Genomic DNA, 27,374 nt, shown 5'->3' on the forward strand with positions numbered 1-27,374 from the left:
AGGCTAACTAAGCAATAAATAGTCCGGCCCGGGTGGCCTAACCTAAGGATATCACACACATCCATGCCCGAGGCAGGATTCGAACCTGCGACCGTAGCGGTCGAGCGGTTCCAGACTGTAGAGCCTAGAACCGCTCGGCCACTCATTAGACGATCAATTCCAATTACAAAATGATCTGGAGAGAATTTCTGTATGGTGCGAAAAGTGGCAATTGGAACTAAACAAAGAAAAGTGCGACGTCATCCACAAGGGTACTAAAGAAATCCGATAAATTTTGGTTATACGATAAATCGCACAAATCTAAGGCCTGTCAATTCGACTAAATACCTAGGAATTACAATTACGAGCAACTTAAATTGGAAAGACCACACAGATAATATTGTGGGGAAGGCGAAACAAAGACTGCGCTTTGTTGGCAGAACACTTAGAAGATGCGACAAACCCACTAAAGAAAGAGAGCCTGCATTACACTTGTCCGTCCTCTGCTGGAATATTGCTGCGCGGTGTGGGATCCATACCAGGTAGGATTGACGGAGGACTTCGAAAAAGTGCAAAGAAGGGCAGCTCGTTTCGTGTTGTCGCTCAATAGGGGTGAGAGTGTCACTGATATGATACGCGAGTTGGGAAACAATGACGGTTTTCTTTGCGGCGAAAAACCGAGCGAGGTGGCGGTGTGGACACTGGACTCGCATTCGGGAGGACGACGGTTCAATCCCGCGTCCGGCCATCCTGATTTAGGTTTTCCGTGATTTCCCTAAATCGCTCCAGGCAAATGCCGGGATGGTTTCTCTGAAAGGGTACGGCCGACTTCCTTCCCTGTCCTTCCCTAATCCGATGAGACCGATGACCTCGCTGTTTGGTCTCTTCCCCCCAAAACCAATCAACCAACTTTGCGACGAAATCTATTTACGACATTTCAATCACCAACTTTCTCCTCCGAATGCTAAAGTATTTTGTTGACACCCATCTACGCAGGGAGAAATAATCATCATCATAAAATAAGAGAAATCAGAGCTTGAACGGAAAGATTTAGGTGTTCCTTTTTCCCACGTGCCATTAGAGAGTAGTATGAAAATGGTTCGATGAACCCCCCGCTAAGCACTCAAGTGTGATTTGCGGAGTAACAATGTAGATGTAGATGTAGATATATTTCCTTCTGTGCAAAAAGTTATTTGGGGGGGGGGGGGGGGTGATGAAGTTAAATGGGTATCTGGGAAAAATTACTAGTTTTGCATTCCTTGTACATGAACGTGATGGCACGTGTGACTAGATATAAAAACAGGCATAGCGTGAGGTGGTAGTAGATTTAGAACCTAATATGTTTCTACCCATTTTACTCACAGTCGTCTTCAATTATTCTTAAAACAGTGCAAATAATATGTTCTTTGACAGCCTACCATGGGTTTGTATAGGGAGTAATGGGTGCAAGTACAGATATTTTTATTGATGACCGAGGACAGTGCATAGAACAACATTTCATCAGATTTACTTCATTTGCAGACTAATGTCAGGTGTTGAAGTGTGGACACGTAACGGTTCGTCTACACTGCAGGTGCAGTCCGCTTAGTGGTGGTTACGACTGTTCCGAAAACATCAGGTACTAAATTTGTGATGTGTTTGTGGAAAGACTGCCTGAGCAGAGAGAAAAAAACAGCCAACACAGAAATGTGTGTACAAATTAAAGTAGGATGTATATAAATATGAGCACTCAGGGCCGCTTTTTAAGGTCCAAGGGGCACAAAGCCAGCACTTGGAGGGCCAAGGTAAGAGGGCCGCCACAGGCATCACAACTTTTAAGATTTCCATACAGGACGTAAAAAAATTGGTAGCGGTGTCCAAGGGTAAGATTTTTGTACATTTGTGTCACACATAGTAGCGAAAATTAACACGGGTGAAATTTACGCGGAAAAAATGGGAGGGGGAGAGAAGGGGGTCGCTAAACGTGTGGAAAAATGTTCTCGGACCGGCCCTGTATGAAATTATACCCTATGCTCGCGACAATGATACACATTATGTATTTTATTCAAGGTAGCGCTATGAACGTGTATGTGACACGAAATTATTTGTTATGAAACATACGGAGTTTACAGATACAGTCTCACACATTGTTCGTTCGAGAGCTCTTATAGCCTAGAACATCCATTTAGGACCAACGGCTGACTAAATGTTACGGACTTGGCGACTAGGTTTGCCTAGAAAGAAATTCGGCTCTCCCTTTGGACTTCTTTCCGCCCTCTCTCTTCCCCCCTCGGCCGGGGCTGTGGTGTCATTAGTGACGTCAGAGGGAAGCGGCCGGCTGTTGTCTTTTAATTACTTCGATGTCCGCGCGTTGTTGGCCTAAATAATCACCAGGAGCGACTTTCATTTGGCAAGGCGCAGACGCGGGCTCGCTGTAATGAAGTTCATTTGTCCGCGCGGCTCGGCGCGGCGCGCATTTGTAACGCAGCCACAAATGGCCGCCAGTCCAGCCCGTTTAATAGCGGCGCAGACCGCCAGTATTTCTGCAGGGACAGGCGAACAGGGCGTGCCGACCCAGGCCGCGATTCCCGAATAGGTTCCGCGCGCTAACCGCGAAGAGTTTTCCGCAAGGAGGCGTTGCCGCTGCAGAATAGACAGCCATCAACACCGGCTTAATATGGAGCTTTGCGCTCTCCTCCTCCCCCTCACGTTCTACAAGCGTCTAGGCCAGTGGACATCGAACATTTTTGCTCAAGAGCCGATACTGACATTTTGTGCCGATCTCACTTGTTAATTGGTACCTAAGTAAATTAGTGTGTTATGAGTTCCCAAGAGTCAGTCTGTAGTAAGGTTGCGGTAATTCGGACGCCGGCGGCCAAGTTACTGATCGTTGAAAGGCGGCTCCATTCGAACATACTACGAACATGGGATAAGTTACAAAAGACTGACGAAATCTTTAAAATGCTCTATGTATCGATCAGCAGCAGCACAAATGTCTTAAAAATGGTTCAAATGGTTCTGAGCACTATGGGACTTAACTGCTGTGGTCATCAGTCCCCTAGAACTTAGAACTACTTAAGCATAACTAACCTAAAGACATCACACACACATCGATGCCCGAAGCATGATTCGAACCTGCGACCGTAGCGGTGGCGCGATTCCAGACTGTAGCGCCTAGAACCGCTCGGCCACCCCGGCCGGGACAAACATTTAGACGGTAGTTAAATTCATCACAAACTTTAGACATGTATTCGCTTTTACAGAAGTTATGGCGGCTGGTATCCTGTTATTCACTTCTTCTTTGTCTCGAGGTCAAGGGGAGAGGAACACACTTTCCTTCATATATCCACGGAAGAAAAAGTCGCATGGGGTCATATTTGGCGAGGTGTATGCTGGTGCATTGTTGTGATGGAAAAGGACTTTTTTGCGGTCCAATCGCAGGCGTTTTTCTTGCAGCTCTGTTCTCAGACGGTCTAATATCGATGAATAATATGCATCTGTAATAGTTTTACCCTTTTCCAGATAGTCGATGAGGACTATCCCTTGCGAATCCCAAAAGACAGTCGCCATAACCTTTCCGGTCGAAGGAAAGGTCTTCGCCTTTTTTGGTGCAGATTCTCCCTTGGTAACCTATTGTTTAGATCGTTGTTTGGTCTCAGGAGTGAAGTAATGTATCCATGTTTCATCCACAGTGACGAAACGACGCTTAAAGTCCTGCGGATTCTTCCTGAACAGCTGCAAACCATCCTTGCAACACTTCACACGATTCCGTTTTTGGTCAAGTGTGAGCAGTCGCGGAACCCATCTTTCTCATGTCCAAATATTTATGCAAAATATTATGTACCCGTTCATACCAGATGCCCACAGCACTACCAATCTCACGCACCTTAACTCTTCTGTCATCCGTCTCCATATCATGGATTTTACCAGTGATTTCTGGAGTCGTAACCCCCACAGGGCGTCCAAAAAGTTCAGCATCACTTGTGCCCATATGGCCACTCCGAAAATTCTGAAACCACTTATAAACTGTTGTGATCTAAGGTACAGAGTCACCGTAATATTAATCAAGCTTCTCTTTAGTCTCCCGAGGCGTTTTGTCTCCCATAAAGTAATGTTTAATCATCACACGAAACTCTTGTTCGTCCATTTTTTGACAATCACTCGACTTCCTTGATTCACACGAATGCCAAACACAAAGAAATAGACAAATATGGCTGAAACTTGGTGTGCGTTCTTTCCAAAGATGCTACTAAGTAAACATGATCCCGATATGCGCCGGTGGTGCCATCTTTCAGACTTTGCACGGATTTTTCAAACGAACCTCGTAGATAAAGCCAGTTGTGTAACATTTGAAGATAGCTCAGCGTCGATCAGGGCGCACGGCACCCGAGACACTGCCTTGCATTCTTCGCCTCCAAGATCGCTACACAAGACCCCCAGCGATTTTTTGTTGTGGGAGATACGTGAAGAGAAGTGTGTTCATCTCTCCTTTACCTCGTGACACAAAAAAAGTGAAGAACAGAATAACAGCTGCCATAACTTGTGTGTAAACAGATACATTGCCTAAAGTTTATGAGGAATTTAGCTATCGTCTAGATGTCTTTTTGCTGCCGCTGTTGGACACACACAGAGCATTTGTAATAGCATAACTAAAACCTTGACATTTTGTGAGAATTTTTGCAATTGATCCCATTTTTATAGTACGTTTTTAACAATAAATATGCGTCCCCTCCCGCCGGAGGTTCGACTCCTCACTCGGGCATAGGTGTGAGTGTTGTCCTTAGCGTTAAGTAGTGTGTAAGTCTAGGGACCGATGACAGCAATTTGGTCCCTTAGGAATTCACACACACAACAGTAAATATGGCGCTTAGAAACGACGTGATCCTTTTTGAAACACCCTGTATTTAAATGCATTATGCACCATGAGACACGATCACAAATACACTCATGGAAATTGAAATAAGAACACCGTGAATTCATTGTCACAGGAAGGGGAAACTTTATTGACACATTCCTGTTGTCAGATACATCACATGATCACACTGACAGAACCACAGGCACATAGACACAGGCAACAGAACATGCACAATGTCGGCACTAGTACAGTGTATATCCACCTTTCGCAGCAATGCAGGCTGCTATTCTCCCATGGAGACGATCGTAGAGATGCTGGATGTAGTCCTGTAGAACGAATTGCCATGCCATTTCCACCTGGCGGCTCAGTTGGACCAGCGTTCGTGCTGGACGTGCAGACCGCGTGAGACGACGCTTCATCCAGTCCCAAACATGCTCAATGGGGGACAGATCCGGAGATCTTGCTGGCCAGGGTAGTTGACTTACACCTTCTAGAGCACGTTGGGTGGCACGGGATACATGCGGACGTGCATTGTCCTGTTGAAACAGCAAGTTCCCTTGCCGGTCTAGGAATGGTAGAACGATGGGTTCGATGACGGTTTGGATGTACCGTGCACTATTCAGTGTCCCCTCGACGATCACCAGAGGTGTACGGCCAGTGTAGGAGATCGCTCCCCACACCATGATGCCGGGTGTTGGCCCTGTGTGCCTCGGTCGTATGCAGTCCTGATTGTGGCGCTCACCTGCAGGGCGCCAAACACGCATACGACCATCATTGGCACCAAGGCAGAAGTGACTCTCATCGCTGAAGACGACACGTCTCCATTCGTCCCTCCATTCACGCCTGTCGCGACACCACTGGAGGCGGACTGCACGATGTTGGGGCGTGAGCGGAAGACGGCCTAACGGTGTGCGGGACCGTAGCCCAGCTTCATGGAGACGGTTGCGAATGGTCCTCGCCGATACCCCAGGAGCAACAGTGTCCCTAATTTGCTGGGAAGTGGCGGTGCGGTCCCCTACGGCACTGCGTAGGATCCTACGGTCTTGGCGTGCATCCGTGCGTCGCTGCGGTCCGGTCCCAGGTAGACGGGCACGTGCACCTTCCGCCGACCACTGGCGACAACATCGAGGTACTGTGGAGACCTCACGCCCCACGTGTTGAGCAATTCGGTGGTACGTCCACCCGGCCTCCCGCATGCCCACTATACGCCCTCGCTCAAAGTCCGTCAACTGCACATACGGTTCACGTCCACGCTGTCGCGGCATGCTACCAGCGATGGAGCTCCGTATGCCACGGCAAACTGGCTGACACTGACGGCGGCGGTGCACAAATGCTGCGCAGTTAGCGCCATTCGACGGCCAACACCGCGGTTCCTGGTGTGTCTGCTGTGCCATGCGTGTGATCATTGCTTGTACAGCCCTCTCGCAGTGTCCGGAGCAAGTATGGTGGGTCTGACACACCGGTGTCAATGTGTTCTTTTTTCCATTTCCAGGAGTGTATTTACTACATATTCTCAACGTCATTTTTCTTCTACTCACTGCACCGATTTAGAACACTGTTAATTACTTTAATGTTCCTTGCTACAAGTAAGTATCTCACTTAAAGATGATCGTTTCTGTAATGCGCGTTAATGAATCCCTGTTACTTCAGAGTCAAAAGTTATGCAATAGCAGCTGATCGGTACCCGTCGCATACGCTCGTTATTTGTCACTACTAGAACACAAACAGTAAAACATCCCCTCTCTCGATGTCTCTAACCTTACAGAGGCCGCGTTACTCAGTCCACTGCCCCTGACGCAAGCGGCCAATTTTAAGCAGCTCGCGGCAGAATTAGCGAACAGCAGTTAAAATTAGACAAATATTAAAACAATAATGTCTGTGTATTTTTATTTGTTACTGAGCAGGAAAACTACAATTTCAAGAAGCTATTAACATTTGTTGACTTTTTTGGATTCTGCTGTACTTGCTAGATGTAACTTATTATAAAATCAGCAGACGCCTGCTTCTTCTAATCACTTTAGAAATGATTTAAAGTTGTAAATATTTGAGGTTAAGTATGTAAGGGAGAAAAATGTTTAGAAAAGTTTTCAAAAACTGGATGGATAAAGTCTGGGTATTTGCACTCTGTCAGTTGCTCTGCCTGAATCACACAGTTTCTATCATACTTGTCTTATTGTGTTAAGCTTTTAACATAAGATTGTACCTCTTAATGAATAGATTATAGCAGCATTTTAAATTTTTAAATTCTGTCAACAATCACGTGAAATACTGAAAATCAAAATTTCGTTGGCCGTGGAAGCCGATAGATAGGCAGCCTGCAGGAGGTACTGGGATTTGGCTTCTGGAATATTGCTTGGTACTATACAGGGTGATCAGTAACAGTCACAGAAGCTTGTAAGGGTGTTGCATGGTACCGCTTCACTGAGCAACAATTGTTTATTAACACTGACGTTAGCTAATCAGGCTATTGCGCGCGCTAATTCAAGCGGTCCACCAGATACAGCCGTCAGCTATTCTCATACCGTAGTGATACTGCGAGAGAACGCTCAACCTTTGGCTCGCGTTCAGCCCTTACTACCGTCCCATGTCCAATTTTTGTATTGCTCTCTTTGTTCGGTTTTCCGTAAACAAACGAAAAATGTGTTATTGGCGACAGTCTTTGCCGAGCCGCTTGAATCTGCGCGCGCTGCGACCTGATTGACTAACTCCAATGCTAATAAACTCGGAAACGGTGCAACGTATCGATTTTTTTAAACACTTATTTCTCAGCACAATCCACCCTAGAACACCCTTATACGCTTTTCAGATTGAAACTTCCTGGCAGATTAAAACTGTGTATCCGACCGAGACTCGAACTCGGGACCTTTGCCTTTCGCGGGCAAGTGCTCTACCAACTGAGCTACCGAAGCACGACTCACGCCCGGTACTCACAGCTTTACTTCTGCCCGCGAAAGGCAAAGGTCCCGAGTTCGAGTCTCGGTCGGACACACAGTTTTAATCTGCCAGGAAGTTTCATATCAGCGCACACTCCGCTGCAGAGTGAAAATCTCATTCTGGAAACATCCCCCAGGCTGTGGCTAAGCCATGTCTCCACAGTATCCTTTCTTTCAGGAGTGCTAGTTGTGCATGTTTCGCAGAAGAGCTTCTGTAAAGTTTGGAAGGTTGGAGACGGATACTGGCAGAAGTAAAGCTGTGAGTATCGGGCGTGAGTCGTGCTTCGGTAGCTCAGTTGGTAGAGCACTTGCCCGCGAAAGGCAAAGGTCCCGAGTTCGAGTCTCGGTCGGACACATAGTTTTAATCTGCCAGGAAGTTTCATATCAGCGCACACTCCGCTGCAGAGTGAAAATCTCATTCTGGCTTTTCAGATTGTTTCTGACCATCCTGTAGATACGGTTAACAGCCATGGACCGCACGAATTTCACATTCGGGCTTCATGTTGTCCACGGGTGATTGGACTGCGCGTACACCCAAATACTATACCAGCGTCAGGAGAAGTCCCAATAGCTTGTACGCATGTCAGCTACTGCACAAGCTACAGGCTGAACCGACAACATTGCCCACTTACCATACTAACACTAAGGGACTGACATATGATACTTGCGTCACGCATACGCAGTTGTAGCCCTCCTCTTGCCATGTCACTCGCCCTTGTGACAACAGACAACTCGTCGCGCGACCATCGTAGCTGCTACGATCGTTAGAGAATCTTTTTTGAATCCTAGTTGTATATCCTATTTGAAAAGGTTTTACGAAACTTGGAGTTCCGCGTGGGAAAGGAAGGAGGGCGAAGTTTCAGTGTCCCGTCAGTGAATACGTCGGTGGAGACGCAGCACAAGCTCGGACTGTGGAAGCTTATGGAAGAAGATCGGTTGTGTCCTTTTTCAGAAGAACCATCTCGCCATATAACGTAAGCAGTCTATGAAAACCTCAATCGGAATAGTGTGACGGGGATCTGAACTCAAGCCGTTTCTTGCTCAAAACATAAGGCCAATAATTCTCTCATTGCGCCTTCTGCCACGTGGAGGGACAGGATTGCAACGTAAGTAAATGTTTTACCGAGTTTATAAGCTACGTATGGTCCACCCATATCGGTTACATGTGTGGTGGCGAAAATAAAACTGGCCCGGAAAATGATTAGAGTGGGGCATCAAATGCGTCATCGTAAGTAATGAACAGAACTGCTCACTCACAATATGGTAGAAATGGACACGGTTGACGATGCAATGCAATGCATGACTTACCGTATGTGGCAGCTCTGCCCGAGGGACGGCACAATGCCGTTTCTCAGTGTTCTGGTATAGCTCTTCCATTGTGTGGTAATTATCTAAGTACACCCGAGCCTTCCACATGTTCCTCAGGTGAAAATCGCAAGGAGAGAAAGACAAAGCGCTGTTACAGGACAGGAAACTTCGCTGCTTTTGCTACAAACCAAAGATGATGCGCATAAAAGTTGTCATTGAAACACACTCCGCAATTAAGATACCCTCGCTGAGTCCAGTGTCAACAACAGAGACAACTCATTCGGTGAAAATTTCACGTCTAGTAAACTTGTACGAAGTAAGAACATTGTCAATCAAGTAGCAGAAGCAACCGATTTTGCAACAGCTGCAATAATAAATCCAAATGCTAACTGCAGTCAAATACGACTAGATGTACCTGCTACATACTATAAATGTATTTTGGTATACTTCCCAACAAACCCGATCATTAAGGGCCCGGGTTCGATTCCCGGCTGGGTCGGAGATTTTCTCCGCTCAGCGACTGGGTGTTGTGCTGTCCTAATCATCATCATTTCATCCCCATCGACGCGCAAGTCGCCAAAGTGGCGTCAAATCGAAAGACTTGCACCAGACGAGTGGTCTACCCGACGGGAGACCCTCGTCACACTTTTTTTTTTTTTTTAATTGTGAGTAGACACTGGTTCCGTAAAATTTCATTCAAATCTCTATACGTTCAACCATTTGCAGGATAGAAACTTAACTTTTAAATGTATTTTTACTTGTCGCGTACTTGTCAAATGTGCAGCATAGGTTTATAGCTGAAATTCTTCCGACTCGAGTTCCTATTCTAACCAAGAAAACTTAAGGGCAAATAAAATTTTAAAAACATGATGTCGATGGTTAATAAGAGTATTAAAACTCGATTGTCTGTTTTGTAAGTCCCGTATGCGACTAGTAATCCGAATTAAAACAATTTACGGATATCTTTAACCTGTCAAAAGACGTTTTAGATGACACACAAGTAAGCGTAATAGGCCCGACTGGATTGCAGCACGCGTTAGCACGTCGTTACCGGGATTCGGGGAGATGCGCCGGGCCGCATCGAATCTGCCCGGAGGATGAGCGATGAAGGTCGGTTTGCCGGTGACACTAGATGTGGTTTCTAGGCCGTTTCCCACATCTGAACAGGTGAATCCTGGCTTAGTACCCACGTCCTGCCTCAGTTACATGATTCAGAAACATTTCCAAAACGTTCTCACACGTTCACTGAGTATAACAATAGATGCAGACAGACAGACTACACATATCCTGTTCCGGTGTTGTGGTGACAGGAAGGGCATCATCGGCCACTGTTAAATCCAGAATAACATGCCGTATTGGTGAAGAAACAGTATAAAGCCAGGAAAAAGAAAGACGTACCGCCAACTCTGACTTCTGGCGTCACTACATAAGGCGTTATGAAGAGATTTCAAATTTTTCGCGATCTATTGCCAGCCAACGTCCAGCGAAAACAAAATTCCGCACAATCGACTATCCGAAACCTCCACGCCGAGCATTATTACCTACCACGACCAAAGCAGAGCGGATGTCACCAATCTGTCAATACTTGTGAAAATGGAACTGGACAAGGCCTCGATATAAATTAGAGGGTCACTCGCCACGCATGCGCCGGAAATGGAACAGATCCGAGCATATCGAAGACAGCGCGTTCGGAACAAGTGACCTCCTTCTGTGATGGCGCTGACAGCACACCTGCGGCATGGCGGCCCATATCACCGTTATGCGTTCCCGCCCGCCCGGTCCATTGTGACGGCCTTACGGACGCTTGTACATTGTTGGCTGGGCTCGGCGCTGCGCGCAGGTGCGCATCTGTTGTTTAGGGGTCCTGCGAACAAGTTGCATTATGCGCACCCCGGCTGTGGGGGACTGTCCCGTGCAGGGCGTTTTATGCGGGCCCTCTTCCTGTCCCCGGCTTACCTGTGGCCCGCCATTCCCACCTGTCAGTGGGCTTCCCGTCCACATCGAGCAAGGTGTGAGAGCACTCAACATGTAGTCGGGAAGAGCGGGGCTCAAATCGCGGGCCGCCGTCCTCATTTACATCCCCACCGATCTCCCTAAACAAATTCAGAAAAGTGCAGTCACACTTATCTAATGGTCTAATACTATGCCTTCAATGAACTCAGTGCCAATAGGGACGTGACCTCTGCATTTACATGTACGTACACTGCTGGCACACAACAAGCGTCACATTGGCATTAACCGTACTACGTGCCTTGATATGCAAATAATTACCATTTTAGCACAATCGTACAAAGTACGCTGTTTCAAGGAAAAATTATGCAGCATGTTTGTCATTGAGAAATTGTTTTAATGTATTTTATTTATATGAAGATTGTGTTATAATTCGTGTAAGAAGCACAAACGTCTACCAGAAAGTCTCGGAATTCGACAGCGGCAGGATAGAACCCTATCGAGAGTGTTTTATTGTATCGTAATACCGCTGCTCGCGTTGGTCGCGCCGCTATGTAGAATCTCAATGTCCCTGCGCTCCCAGCGGCCGAGAGGAAGACCTAGTTCGCTTGGCAGTGCAGGATTATAGAACTAAGTCGCATTCCTCGAGTTAAGATAATAGCTCTGAGCACTATGGGACTCAATATCTGAGATCATCAGTCCCCTAGAACGTAGAACTACTTAAACCTAACTAAACTAAGGACATCAAACACATTCATGCCCGAGGCAGGATTCGAACCTGCGACCGCAGCAGTCGCACGGTTCCGGACTGCGCGCCTAGAACCGCTCGGCCGGCCGCGGTGGTCTCGCGGTTCTAGGCGCGCAGTCCGGAACCGTGCGACTGCTGCGGTCGCAGGTTCGAATCCTGCCTCGGGCATGGATGTGTGTGATGTTCTTAGGTTAGTTAGGTTTAAGTAGTTCTAAGTTCTAGGGGACTAATGACCACAGCAGTTGAGTCCCATAGTGCTCAGAGCCATTTGAACCATTTAGAACCGCTCGGCCACCCTGGCCGGCAAGACAGGTATCCATACAAATACTGCGACGACATCGGGAGCACCATGGCGACCAATGCTGTGGCTTATTTTAAGGCGGCAGCAGAGAACGGCACGCCAACAGTGGTGCCCAGGGGTGGCATCATGTCGTTTTAACAGACAAGACCAGATTCCGTGTGTGCAGGCTCCGAGGAGCCAGATTACATTCGTCATCGAGACATGGGTCCAGTGCCTGGCGTAATGGTACGGGTGTCATTGGGAACACCTCTGGTTCGCTTAGCCATAATCTGGACAACAGGTGTTTCATTCTTGACTGTTGAAGCTGGTGGCTGTGCTATATCTTCGAGGTTCTGTGATTCTATCTTTCAACAATATAACGCAAGACGCATTTACTGTTACGGTCTTCCTCGATAGAGAGCGTGTTCGAAAGTCCCTCTCGCTATCAAGTTCCGCAGATCTCTCGGCCACTGAAAACATCTGGTCGCCGAAGGACTGCCACGCCACCACTCGCCAGTCAATACGATTGGTGAACTCTCGCACAGAGTTTGAATCAGCTTTGAATGATGTACTTATATCAGTTCGGCTCAATTCCCAGCCAACGTAAGGCCACTTCTGCCGTCAGTAATTTCAGCTCTCTGTACTAAACTTCAAACCACGCATCTTTAACTAAATCACATACAAATTTAATCTTGTATTCTTCCCTCTGTACTGAATAAGCGTAATAACTAAAATTTTGTAATTAAGCGTGGTGTTACAGTTGTTATGGCCTGTAGTGTAGATCAGGGCTAGAGTGAGTACGAGCGGCTGTCAATAAGCAATGCAACACTTTTTTTTCTCGGTCTATTTCGGTTGAAACAAATGCCAAATTTGCTGTGTGACATCGTGGAATATTCCTATTTCAGCTCCTATAGTTCCATGCAGGTAGCCTTCAAAATGGCGTCTGTAGCGCAAGTGCAAACACGGAACTGTCAACGAGTTTCAAAATGGTTGAAATGGCTCTGAGCACTATGGGACGTAACTGCTGAGGTCATCAGCCCCTATAACTTTGAACTACTTAAACCTAACTAACCTATGACATCACACACATCCATGCCGGAGGCAGAATTCGAACCAGCGACCGTAGCGGTCGCGAGGTTCCAGACTGTAGCGCCTAGAACCGCTCTTCCACTTCGGCCAGCTGTCATCGAGTTTCTTTTGCCCGAAAACCAGAGCACTGCAGATACTCATAGGCTCCTGCAGAATTTCTATATAGAACTGGCAGTGAACAGAAGCACGGTGATCCGTTGGGCGAAGCGTTTCTCATCATCACAACAAGGTAGCCAAACCTGTCCGATCTCTCACATGCCGGCCGGCCGCACACAGCTCTAATTCCTGCAATGTTGGAACCTCTCAATCGAGGTGATCGAAGGATCACTGTCGAGCACCTTGCTGCACAACTGGAGTTACCTGTTGATAGTGTTGAGACACTCATCCACCAATTAGGGTACTCAAAAGTGTGTGCCCGCTCCGTTCCTCGCCGCCTAGCAGAAGACCGTAAGTAGCAACGAAGGACCACCTGTGCGTTACGAGGCTGGTGGTGACAATTTCTTGTCGAACATCGTCACAGGCGACGCAACATTAGTTCATCACTTCCAACCAGAAACAAAAGGGCATTCAATGGAGTGTCCCCATACCACCTGTCCTCCGAAAGAAAAGTCAAAGCCGCACCCTCAGCCTGCAAAGTCATGGTCATGGTTTTCTGGGACTCTGAAGTAGATGTTTATGTCCTCCCTCGTCGTACAACGATCAACTCTGAAGTTGTGCTACCCTAAGGAAAGTGAAGAAACGAAATCTGCGTGTTCGCGACCACAAAGACAGCCGGAGTGGCCGAGCTGTTCTAGGCGCTTCCGTCTGGAACCGCGCGACCTCTACAGGCACATATTCGAATCCTGCCTCGGGCATGGATGTGTGTGATGTCCTTAGGTTAGTTAGGTTTAAGTAGTTCTACGTTCTAGGGGACTGATGACCTCAGCTGTTAAGTCACATAGTGCTCAGACCCATTTGAACCATTTTGCCACCACAAACATGCAAAAGAACTTTTCCCTCAATGACAACGCAACGCCTCACTGAGCTGCATCACCTACCATGAAGCGACGAATAATCGATAAGATGAATAAGTCTACTGGGAGGTGAGAGTGGTGTTTGGAAAGGAAAGCTCGCCCCAAATCGTATACACACACACCCATGCGGTGGGTATCGACCATGTGGCTGCGATGCGTTGGCTGGCTGTGGCGCTACCAGCAAACTCGGCGTCCATCGTCCGTTTTGCGGGGCCCTGACCACTCGAAATGCCGATCTGTTATTGGCACCTATAAATATATTCGGCGCGGCTCCCACTTAATCACGCGCGGGCAAAAAATTTCAATGTTCCATTTTAATGACGTATTACCGCAGCATTTGCGCGACACATTCAAAGCCATCAGAGGACTACGAAAAATATGATTAGTCGGCGCGCGCGGAATTTTTATTTGCGACACGCTTTGTAATTGCTGCGAAATCAGCTTCGGTCGGACGCTGCATAAATAACCGATATACCGCCTGTCTTTGATTGCAGTCGCTTGCGCATGCATTCGCTTGGCCAGAATTTAGCCTCTTTTCCCCCTCCTCTCTACGCATAACTGCATCCTTTTCAGTCCTCGCCGGGATGTGCGTTATTACTTCAAGGGAATATTTACAGTTTTCTTGATAGCGGAGGCATCTGACTCAGAGAAATCGGCCGTGTCTTAATCAAAGAAACCTTCCCCGAATGCGCAATGAGCGATTTTGGTAAACCTAAATCAGGTTGGTGTGACGTTTATGGTAGCTGTGGGGTGAGGCTGTGATATGGGAAACGATGTTGGAAAAATTTTAATATTCATAAGAGGTTCTTAGCAAGGTCGCCAATTAAATACATCCCACAATAAGAACACAGTGTGAAAACAACGTTACATTAATCGTTGAGATGCTCAGCAAATGATTATTACAATAAGCCACAATTAAATGAATTGAAGTGTATGGAGTAGAACATGTTCTTGATCTGAATAATGCAATGAGCGTATGGCATTTGTGGCTGGGCTTTCCCTTCTGGGGAATATGGCCACTTGGTGCAAGTCTTTTTAGTTTAGGCCACTTCGGCGACTTCGCCTCGATGATGATGAAATGATGATGAGGACAACACGCTCAGGAAGGCACGAGCAGAGAAATCTCCGACCCGGCCAGGAATCGAATCCGGGGCCCTGTGATCGAGAGGTAGCAACTCTAACCAGAAGACCTCGAGTTGGTACCTTAATGTTAATGACTGACATATTTAATCATCTTATCGGTTACAACTATTGATAAATAGCTCAATGAAACCCCCGATCAGTTTTGATTACTGCCTTCGTTCTAATCTGAAGCACGTCCATCGCCACCCAGCTCAGCGAATTAAGTAGTCGATCCTACCGTTCGAAACGGTCCATCCCTGTCTCCCGAGCTAGCTGTCAGACTTCATTTCCACCAGAAAGCTGACTTTCTACATTTACTTTCTTAACCATTACGATTTTCGCGAAACAAGAACTAGGCCTTAAAAGTATAAATGAATAGATGAAGAAGCACAGAAATACGCTACCTGATGTATCCGGACACCTGTTAGTGGACATTAATATGAGCTGTGTCCACCCTTCACTTCTATGACTGCTCGAACTCTGCTGGGACCTTTTCCATGAGGTATGCAAATGCTGTGGAGGAATGGCAGCCCATTCTTCCACAACAGCTGGAACCGGAGACGGCAGTGATGTTGGACGCTGGAGTCCAGAACGGAGTGGACGTTCTAACTTATCTCAAAGATGTTCCACTGAGTTGACGTCGGGACTAAGTACAAGCCAGTACATTTCAGGAATATTGTCAAAAACTCATCCCCTCACAGATGATGCTTTATGACAGGGTGAATTGTCATGCTGATACAAACGATCGTCGTCTCCAAAATGTTCCTCTAATGTACGCAATACACAATGCTGTAACATGTCCTCATATCCTTAAGTATTTGCCGGTTTTCACTAGCGCAATAAACCGACCACACTCTAATCACAAAAAACATCCCCATACCGTAACACCACCTCCTCCATACTTCTCTCTTGACACTACACGTGACCCTGGGTAACGTTCCCCAGGCATTTGCCAATGGCAAAACCTTCCATCGAACTGCCACCGGGTATAACGTGGTTCATTACTCCAAATCACTTGCTTCCAGTCATTCAGTGTCTACTGCCGTCGCTGTTTACGCCAACTCAAGCGTCACTTAGCACTCACTAGAGGAATGTGTGGCAGCTGCTCCAAAATTATACCCCATTCGTTTCATCTTCCTGCACACAGCCACTGAGCTAGCTGGACTTCTGGTAGCACTTTGAAACTCGCGAGTGAGTTTCTACAACCACGCTCCTCAAATCTCAGCGATCACTGTCTATCAGTATAGAAGGTCCGCCTGGTCTTGCTTTAGGTTTGAGTGTTCCTCTGCGGTTCCATTTCACACACAATAGTCAACAGTTGATCTGGGCAGATTTGGAATGGCTGAACCTTGCCTTATGAATTCGTTACTCCGGTGTCATCCAGCGATCAGTCCACGTTCGAATCACTGAGCTCTCCTGAAAGATAAATTCTGCTATTACTGCTTTTCTACTGACAACACAATACCCAAAGCCTCCTTCTGACAGGTCGGCCTCTCGTTACTTCTGGTGGGATGTCGGGGTATTTTTCATTGGATATTGTAAATCAGTCATGGACTGTGCGGCTGTTCCCGGCGGAGGTTCGAGTCCTCCCTTGGGCATGGGAGTGTGTATTTGTCCTTAGGATAATTTAGGTTAAGTAGTGTGTAAGCTTAGGGATTGATGACCTTAGCAGTTAAGACCCATAAGATTTCACACACTTTTGCAAATTTTTTTTTACTGTAAATGGGGAGATCTTGCCATAAGAAAATGGTTCAAATGGCTCTGAGCACTATGGGACTTAACTGCTGTGGCCATAAGTCCCCTAGAACTTAGAACTACTTAAACCTAACTATCCTAAGGACAGCACACAACACCCAGTCATCACGAGGCAGAGAAAATCCCCGACCCCTCTTGTCATAAGAATGAATGGAAATTTCGTCCAAAATAATAATGAAACTACCGACGATTGATGAAAAGAATAGGCGGACCGAGAGAGAGAGAGAGAGAGAGAGAGAGAGAGAGAGATCGGGAAATCAAAAGAAACTAATCAAATAGTTCAAATGGCTCTGAGCACTATGGGACTTAACAAATGGTTCAAATGACTCTGAGCACTATGGGACTTAACTGCAGTGGTCATCAGTCCCCTAGCACTTAGAACTGCTTAAACCTAGCTAACCTAAGGACATCACACACATCCACGCCCGAGGCAGGATTCGAACCTGCGACCGTGGCGGTCGTGCAGTTCCAGACTGTAGCGCCTAGAACCGCTCGGACACTCCAGCCGGCACGGGACTTAACAGCTGAGGTCATCAGTCCCCTAGAACTTAGAACTGCCTAAACCTAGGTAACCTAAGGACATCACACACATCCACGCCCGAGGCAGGATTCGAACCTGCGACCGTAGCGGTCGCGCGGTTCCGGACTGAAGCGCCCAGAACCGCTCGGTGACACCGGCCGGCCAAAAGAAACTAATCACGGACAGTAAAGGAATGAACAAGATGCAAATGCCCAAGAAAGAAGAACAATTTGCGATACGTGACAATGTCCGGACGAGGATTTGAACCGCCGTCCACTCGAATGCTGGTCGGGTCCGGTGTCACGCCACTGCGCCACCCCGCTAGGTGCCTTACCCAGCGCGCCTGTTGTGAATGTGGGTGGGCGGCGTGGGTGTAGCGAGTGGGCGGCGCGAGTGCACCACGCCGCCCGCGCACTGTGCAGAACGGTTGCCTGCCGGCTCCCACGAGAGACACGGCCTTGACGGCTCTTGCACTTCGCCCGCCGGTCTAAGTAGTCGCAGCCACAAGCCGGCGCCGCTCCGTTTGGCGCCCGTCCGACAACAGGCGGCGTACAGCTGCCAGCGCGTTCTCAGTCACATGTCCAGAATTGTGTAAGAGTGACGACAGTCGTTTAAAAGCAAGCCAAGTTTTCTTTGCAGCTACAGGGTGGCGCACGAAATGTGTTACCATTTTGTTTTTGAATATTAACTTTATTGTCAATACAATCGGAAAGGAACATATACTACAATGAAGAGCCGTCCATGGAGATTTTCTCTAACTCAGCACATGCTCAATATGTCCACCATTTCGTTTCCTAACTTCCTTCAAACGAACACTGAAGTTAGTGATTACCCTACGGCACACGTCTTCCGTAATTTCACAGCAAGAAGACTTCACAAGTCTTCTGAGCTCCATTAAATCAAGTGAACGTTTCGGGAAAATTTTGATCCTTTAGGTATCCCCAAAGAAAAAAATCACATGGATTGAGGTCTGGACTGTTGGGGAGCCGATTTCGTCCGTCATTGAAGCGATCTGGAAACCTGAGTGAAATCATCCGCATGTCGAAATGCTCGTGTGAAAACTCCAACACAGTGTTTGTATGTGGCCTTGCTCCATCTTGCATGAACCACTGCGTGTTGAAAAAAAAAAATGGCTCTGAGCACTATGGGACTTAACATCTATGGTCATCAGTCCCCTAGAACTTAGAACTACTTAAACCTAACTAACCTAAGGACATCACGCAACACCCAGCCATCACGAGGCAGAGAAAATCCCTGACCCCGCCGGGAATCGAACCCGGGAACCCGGGCGTGGGAAGCGAGACCACGAGATGCGGGCCACTGCGTGTTGAAGGGCAGGGCAGTAGCAAGAAGCTGTGTAATGAAGCTATTGCGAAGCATGCTCAAATAACGCTCGCTGTTCACAGTTTCTTCAAAGAAAAAGGGTCCAATAAGTCGGTGACTGGAAATTGCTGCCCACGCTGTAATCCTCGGAGCATAAGGTTGTCGTGCATTCAGCACTTGTGGGTTTTCAGTGACCCAAAAGCTTACCTTTTGTTTGTTAACCACACCGTCTAAATAAAAATGCGCCTAGTCTGAAAAGCAACGTTGTTGAGAGTTTCTTCCCTATCCTCCGCCCACTGAGCAAACAGTAGTCTCTGCTGCTTGTGTTCTTCAGTGAGCTTCTGTGCACAGGTCATCTTGTACGGGTACATTTGGAGGTCACTTTTAAGAATGCGTTGAACGGAGCGTCTGGATATTCCCAGTTGCACTGCTGCCTTGCTACACGATTTCCCGGGACTTCTCTGTACAGCAATTCGTACCGCCGCTTCAGTATTCTCCGGCGAACAAACAGTCTTAGGCCGAGGTCGCTTTGCTTCCAATACTGTTCCTTCCTGTACAAATCTATCGTACAACCTGTGGGTGGTCTTCTTGCAAGGGACCCATCGTGTGTTAAACTGTTGTCGAAAACGCCTCTGAGTCACAACAAGGCTTTTCGTTTCATGAAAAAGTAACACACTTGCCGATCGTTGCTGTGTCGTCAGTCTTCCATTGTCAGCCATTGCTGCTTACTAGTCTCCTAGCGGCAGTATCGTGAATTACACGTCATTTCGTAACTCATTTCTTTTTCCAAGCTCTGCTGGTACTGCTGTAGAGATCCCGGCGGGGTATCTAATGTGCGTCGTAAATTGTGAAAGAAACAATTGGTAACACATTTCCCACGCCACCCTGTATATGTCAGCTGGAGATTTCTCAGTCAATTAAATTCCCAGCCTGTCAGCTAAATAACGTTCTCATCTTGGTGCAACGTTTCAGCAAGCATACAATGAACTGACAAAAGTCGTGGGATACCTCCTAATATCGTGCGGGACCTCCTTATATCGTGCGGGACCTCCTTTTGCCCGGGGTAGTGCAGCAACTCGACGTCGCATGGACTCAACGAATCGTTGGAAGCCCCCCCCCCCCCCCCCCCCCCCGCAGAAATACTGAAGCGCGCTGCCTATATAGCCGTCCAAAATTGCAGGGTTTTGTGCACGAACTGACCTCTCGATTGTGTCCCATAAATGTTCGATGCGATTCATGTCGGGCCATCTGGGTGGCCAAATCATTCGCTCAAATTATCCAGAGTGTTATTCAAACCAGTCGCGAACATCTGTGGTCCGATTACATGTCGTAATGTTATCCATAAAAATCCCAATGTAGTCTGGCAACGTGAAGCCAATGAACGGCTGCAAATGGTCTCCAAGTATCGGAACATAAGCATTTCCAGTCAATGATCGGTTCACTTGGATCACAGGACTCAGTCCATTCCATGTAAACACACCCCATACCATTTTGGACCCACCACCAGCTTGCACAGTGCCTTGTTGATTACTTGGGTCATGGTTTTGTGGGGTCTGTGCCACACTCGAACCGTACTATCAGCTCTTGCCGACTGTAACGGGCCCTCATCTCACCAGGCCACGGTTTTTCTGTCGCCTACGGTCCGACCAATATCGTCAGAGCCCTGGAGAGGTGCTGAAGGCGATGTCGTACTGTTAGCAAAGGGACTGGCGTCGGTCGTCTGCCGTCCAGCCCATTAATGCCAAATTTCGCTGTGCTGCCCAACTGATAGGTTGGTCGATTTCTGCGATTATTTCATGCAGTAATGCTTGTCTATTAGCACTGACAACTCTGCGCAAACGCAGCTGATCTCGGTCGTTAGTGAAGACCGTCGTCCCCTTCATTCTCCGCGGAGACGGGTAATAGCTGAAGTTTGGCATTCTTGGCACACTCTTGACACAGTGGAGTCGGAATATTGAATTCCCTAACAGTTTTTGAAATGGAGTGTCCCTGTGCGTCTAGCTCCAACTACCATTGCGCGCCGGCCTGTGTGGCCGACCGGTTCTAGGCGCTTCAGTCTGGAACCGCGCGACCGCTATGGTCGCAGGTTCGAATCCTGCCTCGGGCGTGAATGTGTGTGATGCCTTTAGGTTAGTTAGGTTTAAGCAGTTCTAAGTTCTAGGGGACTGATGTACTCACATGTTAAGTCCCATAGTGCTCAGAGCCATTTGAACCATTTTTTTACCATTCCGCGCGCAAAGTCAGTTAATTCCCGCCGTGCGGCATAATCACGTCGGAAATCGTTGCAAATGAATCACCGGCGTACAAATAACATTTCTGCCAATGCACTGCCCCCTTATATCTTGTGTATGCGATACCATCGCCATCTGCGTATGAGCATATGCCTACTATTTTGTCACCTCTGTGTATATAAAAGAGCCACGAGTCTTTTGAAAGCAACCTAAGTTTTCTTTCTAGCTATAAGTCAGATGGGCGTTTCTCGAGGAATTAATTTCTCAGCGAGTCAGCTGAATAAAGCTTTCGACTTGATGCAACGTTTCCAAACTCCCATCTTCTGCGACAAGCCGGCCGCGGTGGTCTCGCGGTTCTAGGCGCGCAGTCCGGAACCGTGAGACTGCTACGGTCGCAGGTTCGAATCCTGCCTCGGGCATGGATGTGTGTGATGTCCTTAGGTTAGTTAGGTTTAAGTAGTTCTAAGTTCTAGGGGACTGATGACCACAGCAGTTGAGTCCCATAGTGCTCAGAGCCATTTGAACCATTTTTCTGCGACAAAGCTAATGCTAGTCCTAAAAGTTTCCAAAGATAGAAGCATTTTCCAGCTACTAAAAGGATATTCTGTCAAAGGCACGTTAGGAGAAAGTACGTTGTGGGTGATATCCACAACTGTATTCCAGTCCCCCATCACTATTATATTTTGATCTCCCTTTACGTTCTGTGTCACCCGTTCAATATCCTCATATACTTTCTCTATCTCTTCATCTTCTGCTTCCGACGTCGGCATGTATACCTGAACCACCGTTGTCGGCGTTGGTTTGCTGTCGATTCTGATAACAACAACCCTACCACTGAACTGCTTACAATAACGCACTCGCTCCCCTACCTTCCTTTTCATAGCGAATTCTACTCCCATTATACCATTTTCTGCTGCTGTTGATATTACCCTATACTCATCTCACCAGAAGTCTTTGTCGTCTTTCCATTTAACTTTTGATCATTGCCGATTCTTCTGACTCTAGGGGTAGTTCCCCACCCCAGAGACAAGGGAGTGCCCTGAAACTCTGTCCGCTCCTCCGTCCTGTTTGACAAGACCTCTGACAAAATGAGGGTGACTTCTTACGCCGGAAGTTTTCGGCGGCAAATGCTGATTATTTAATGACGTTATAGTCTGTCTGCAGGCTCAAGATCGAGAAGGTGAGTCGCTACCAGCTCTTTCCGCACTACATCAGAAGCAGGCTGTTCGCACATTTGTACACACCTTCCGCAGCCCGCCTTTTTTATTAGTGGGGACGTAGTGCATGGCCACACCCGGTGATGGTTTTGTTTTATACTAGATGCATTAACACTAACACTAACGGAATACAGAAATTAGTAATCAATATAAGTACCGCAAAAAAGCACCCGAAGAGAATCTAAGTAAATCAAGTTACGCTCTTGCGTTGCTAGAGAAGAAACTGTTCATTAGTCATCCTGTACGGCAGATGTAGAGTTCATTTTATTAAAGTGAATCATTGATCAATTGGAACACCGTCACATCGTAAGAGCGGAACAATTTGGATTTCAACCATAGCTGTCGGCTACCTTCATCTTCTCAGAATCACAGGAGCTGGCTTCAATGGAACTAAATCGACCATATGAATGTTCATCGATATTGAGAAAGCTTACGACAAAGCAGGGAAAAACAAACTTGTGAGAAAACACAGAGACAACGCCATTGGAGGGCTGTTACATCAAGACCATAGACAATTGTCTGCGAGATAGGCGATTAATAGTACAAGTCCAAGGGAAAAAAATCAGACACAAAATTTGGACCAGCTCGTTTCTTCCTGGGATCAGCTGCCAGTTTTTGTTCTACATTCTGTCGCGTCCCGGCACAGGTGGTGCCTTTCACTAATATAGAGTTGGTGGTATCCGCGTGGCGTAAGACGACATCGGGGTGATTTTCTGAAATTGGATTCACCCTTCACAAACTTTATAACGGAGATGAAAGGGAGAAAGAGTTTCCTTTGTTGATTTTGAATTTGGTAATGTCAGTACTGTCGAGTATAAAGGAGTAGTATAGCAGGCAGATTCTGCAGAAATTGCAAGCGATTACTTTGATGTAACACTTTTCTTGTGCTGTTAGATACACGTGAGATTACAGAGAATTAGAGTACGTGAGGTGTCAGATCTGCTACCCTTTACTACACAGTCAGTCAGCTATCGAAATCAATCAGAGACGGCCGGACGGTGTGGCCGAGCGGTTCTAGGCGCTACAGTCTGGAACCGCGACGGTCACGGGTTTGAATCCTGCCTCGGGCAGGGATGTGTATGATGTCGTTAGGTTAGTTAGGTTTAAGTAGTTCTAAGTTCTAGGGGACTGATGACCTCAGATATTAAGTCCCATAGTGCTCAGAGCCAAATGGCTCAAATGGCTCTGAGCACTATGGGACTTAACATCTGTGGTCATCAGTCCCCTAGAACTTACAACTACTTAAACCTAACTAAACTAAGTACATCACACACATCCATGCCCGAGGCAGGATTCGAACCTGCGACCGTAGCGGTCACGCGGTTCCAGACTGAAGCGCCTAGAACCACTCGGTCACAACGGCCGGCGCTCAGAGCCATTTGAACCATTTTTGAATCGGAGACGAGCGTTCTTAGTCACACGCGTTCTGCTAACTACTGGCCCCCTGGGCGTGTTTCATTATTAAAATACGGCCACTTGGCTTTGTAGCGCAGCAGACAAGTCATCATTATAACTTGATCCTGTCGTTTACGGAAATGCTGAAGTATTACATGTTGAGACAGACAGAGGCATCCTCTGTTCAATGCTGTTCCAAGAAATGTACAATAACTACTTGTCTCGGAGTTGTTATCTGTCCCCGGAGTCTTTCTACAGGCTTCTCGTGGCTGAGGAAACTAAGTCTTCATCTGCTGCTATGGCGTCGTCACCCTGACTGCTCCATTCAAATGATTCAAATGGATCTGAGCACTATGGGACTTGTGGTCATCAATCCCCTAGAACTTAGAACTATTTAAACCTAACTAACCTAAGGACATCACACACATCCATGCCCGAGGCAAGATTCGAACCTGCGACCGTAGTGGTCGCGCGGCTCCAGACTGAAGCGCCTAGAACCCCTCGGCGACAAAGGACGACGACTGCTCCGTACTGCAGCTGGTTACCGAACCTCCTCTTTGCTGGTAACGGCCCCTTTTATATCCGTCATAACTGATCTGGTTGAAAACGCCCTTCCCGTGTCATCTCAGTACTGTCTGGTTTAACCCACTAAGAAGTTTTCCATCACTTGTATTGATGCTGTATTCCCCCGGCTGGACCCTGTCTTAGGCAGAATTCCATCTACATGTGACTGCTTTAATGTTAGATTAATTCTGTTGTCTTACATTTGTCCGTCGTGGGAATATTTCGTCTGTCTTATTTGACCATATGCTCTCCGTGTCTTGGCGCCTTCTCTAGTGTCTGTGTACCGGCTGTTTGCCTCAATGACGAGTGGCCTCCAGTTTAAAGTGGCGTTATATGCTCCAAATATCCTGTTAGCTGTCCTTTTTGCCACGTATGTTTAGAATTAAAGAAATAAATACGAGTACTAAGTTAAAACTTTACAAAGCGAAAATTAAACCACGGAACCGCGAGATAAAGCAGCTACAGGTAATATGTGATGGTCCAGTTTATCATTATTTATTTCATGAATGACACAGTTGCAGGGTTTCCAAAAACATCAATTACAGTGAACAAATTATACTGTGGATCTTTCAAAAAATGGTTCAAATGGCTCTGAGCACTACGAGACTTAACATCTGAGGTCATCAATCCCATAGACCTTAGAACTACGTAAACCCAACTAACCTAAGAAGGGCATCACACACATCCATGCCCGAGGCAGGATTCGAACCTGCGGTCATAGCGGTCGCGCGATTCCAGACTGTAGCGCCTAGAACCGCTCGGTCACCTCGGCCGGCGGTCTTGCAAAAAGATTGTTTAAAATACCGTTTAGGTTCATTCTTGTAACCAGGACCACTGAAATTCATGGAACTCTACAGGAAAAATACCTATAGAAGAAAAAAAGCCCACGCAAATTGACAAGAATCGCCAAGCAATTCGGGAAGTTGAAACTGTAGGGACAGTTTTATCGATGCAGTGACATAGTTACAAAGTACCTAGATACACTACAACCAATGAAAACAACAGATGACGTAACACCGAAATAAAGTGAAAGGAAAACCCAACACAGAGACAATCCATACAAAAAGGAAGAGAAAATGCTCTACTTGCGTGCCCATCTACCGCTGAAAGTGAAAATATCCCTCAATCGATCATCCTAGAAGCATAGGCGACCAATGGCTGCCCTTCAGCACACGCAACTCACCAAAAAATAAAAAAAGTCAAGTTTTAGCTTTATGCCGGAAAACGCCACTTCCGCCGCCAGAAGCGCTGCTGGTTCTTCACTTTACAGACAGACTACACTACTGGCCATTAAAGTTGCTACACCAAGAAGATATGCAGATGATAAACCGGTATTGATTGGGCAAATATATTACACTAGAACTGACATGTGATTACGTTTTCACGCAATTTGGGTGCATAGATCCTGAGAAATCAGTACCCAGAAGAACCACCTCTGGCCGTAATAACGGCCTTGATACGCCTGGGCATTGAGTCAAACAGAGCTTGGTTCGTTGTCCATGCAACTTCAACACGATACCACAGTTCATCAAGAGTAGTGACTCGCTTACTGTGACGAGCCATTTGCTTGGCCACCATTGACCAGACGTTTTCAATTCGTGACAGATCTGGAGAACGTGCTGACCAGGGCAGCAATCGAACAGTTTCCTTATCCGGAAAGGCCCGTACAGGACCTGCAACATGCGGTCGTGCATTATCCTGCTGAAATGTAGGGTTTCGCAGGGGTCGAATGAAGGGTAGAGCCACGGGTCGTAACACATCTGAAATGTAACGTCCACTGTGTGAATGATAACAAGAGGTGACCGAGACGTGTAACCAGTGGCACCCCACACCATCACGCCGGGTGATACGCCAGTATGGCGATGACGAATACACGCTTCGAATGTGCGTTCACCGCGTTGTCGCCAAACACGGGTGCGACCGTCATGATGCTGTAAACAGAACCTGGATTCATCCGAAAAAATGACGTTTTGCCATTCGTGCACCAAGGTTCGTCGTTGAGTACACCACCGCATGCGCTCCTGTCTGTCAAGGGTAACCGCAGCCATGGTCTCCGAGCTGATAGTCCATGCTGCTGCAAAAACGTCGTCGAACTGTTCGTGCAGATGGTTGTTGTCTTGAAAACGTCCCGATCTGTTGACTCAGGGATCGAGACGTGACTGCACGATCCGTTACAACCATGCGGATAAGATACCTGTCATCTCGACAGCTAGGGATACGAGGCCGTTGGGATCCAGTACGGCGTTCCGTATTACCCTCCTGAACCCATCGATTCCATATTCTGCTAACAGTCATTGGATCTCGACCAACGCCAGCAGCAATGTCGCGATACGGTAAACCGCAATCGCGATAGGCTACAATCCGACCTTTATCAAAGTCGGAAACGTGATGGTACACATTTCTCCTCCTTACACGAGGCATCACAACAACGTTTCACCAGGCAACGCCGGTCAACTGCTGTTTGTGTATGAGAAATCAGTTGGAAACTTTCCTCGTGTCAGCATGTTGTACGTGTGAATGCTCTGAAAAGCTAATCATTTGCATATCACAGTATCTTCTTCCTGTCGGTTAAACTTCGCGTCTGTAGCACGTCATCTTCGTAGTGTAGCAATTTGAATGGCCAGTAGTGTATAACAGCAAACCGTCGCAGCTGCACCCCCTCTGAAAGAACTTTCCGCAATGTCTTTCCTCAGTTGCACTGCGAGGTAGCGAGATGCACTACTCTGAGCTAGAGCGTGGCTACAGCAAGTGAGTTGCCGCTACGGTTCGCTAAACGGGGAAGCAGGGAGAGCGGCTTTTCGCAGCGCGCACGCAGCGAGTGGGCGCCAGCGCCGCCGCGGCCGACGTGGCAACAGCGAGGCAGCCGCCCGCCTGTGCCGCACCCCCGGGCAGCCTCAATGGCCCTCGGGTCCCCCAGTGCGGACTCCCTGCCCAGCCCAGCACCTGTGCCCGGCGTGACTCAGGCACCGCGGCCGTGCGCTTACTCTCATCCACGGTCCCCTAACAACACTGTAAACACCTCCTCGCCTGTACAAACACGGTTTGACGATTGCTCTAGTTAACGACAATGCAACATCCACTCTTCATTCAAAAAGAAACAGTAGATCACGTCC

At 47.4% G+C, this 27,374-nt stretch overlaps 1 protein-coding gene and 2 non-coding genes across 3 annotated transcripts in view; 2 read left to right on the forward strand and 1 right to left on the reverse strand.

The window, feature by feature from the left end:
- Positions 1–27,374, forward strand: part of LOC126272122 (zinc finger SWIM domain-containing protein 5-like) — a 617,038-nt gene that overhangs the window by 509,905 nt on the left and 79,759 nt on the right. The window lies entirely within an intron of this gene.
- Trnas-cga (transfer RNA serine (anticodon CGA)) lies at positions 7,648–7,722 on the reverse strand. The gene has a single exon. It is a non-coding gene; the product is annotated as a tRNA-Ser (tRNA).
- On the forward strand, positions 8,028–8,102 carry Trnas-cga (transfer RNA serine (anticodon CGA)). The gene has a single exon. It is a non-coding gene; the product is annotated as a tRNA-Ser (tRNA).

This window comes from Schistocerca gregaria, chromosome 5, assembly GCF_023897955.1.
Source record: "Schistocerca gregaria isolate iqSchGreg1 chromosome 5, iqSchGreg1.2, whole genome shotgun sequence".
Lineage (NCBI taxonomy): Eukaryota > Metazoa > Arthropoda > Insecta > Orthoptera > Acrididae > Schistocerca > Schistocerca gregaria.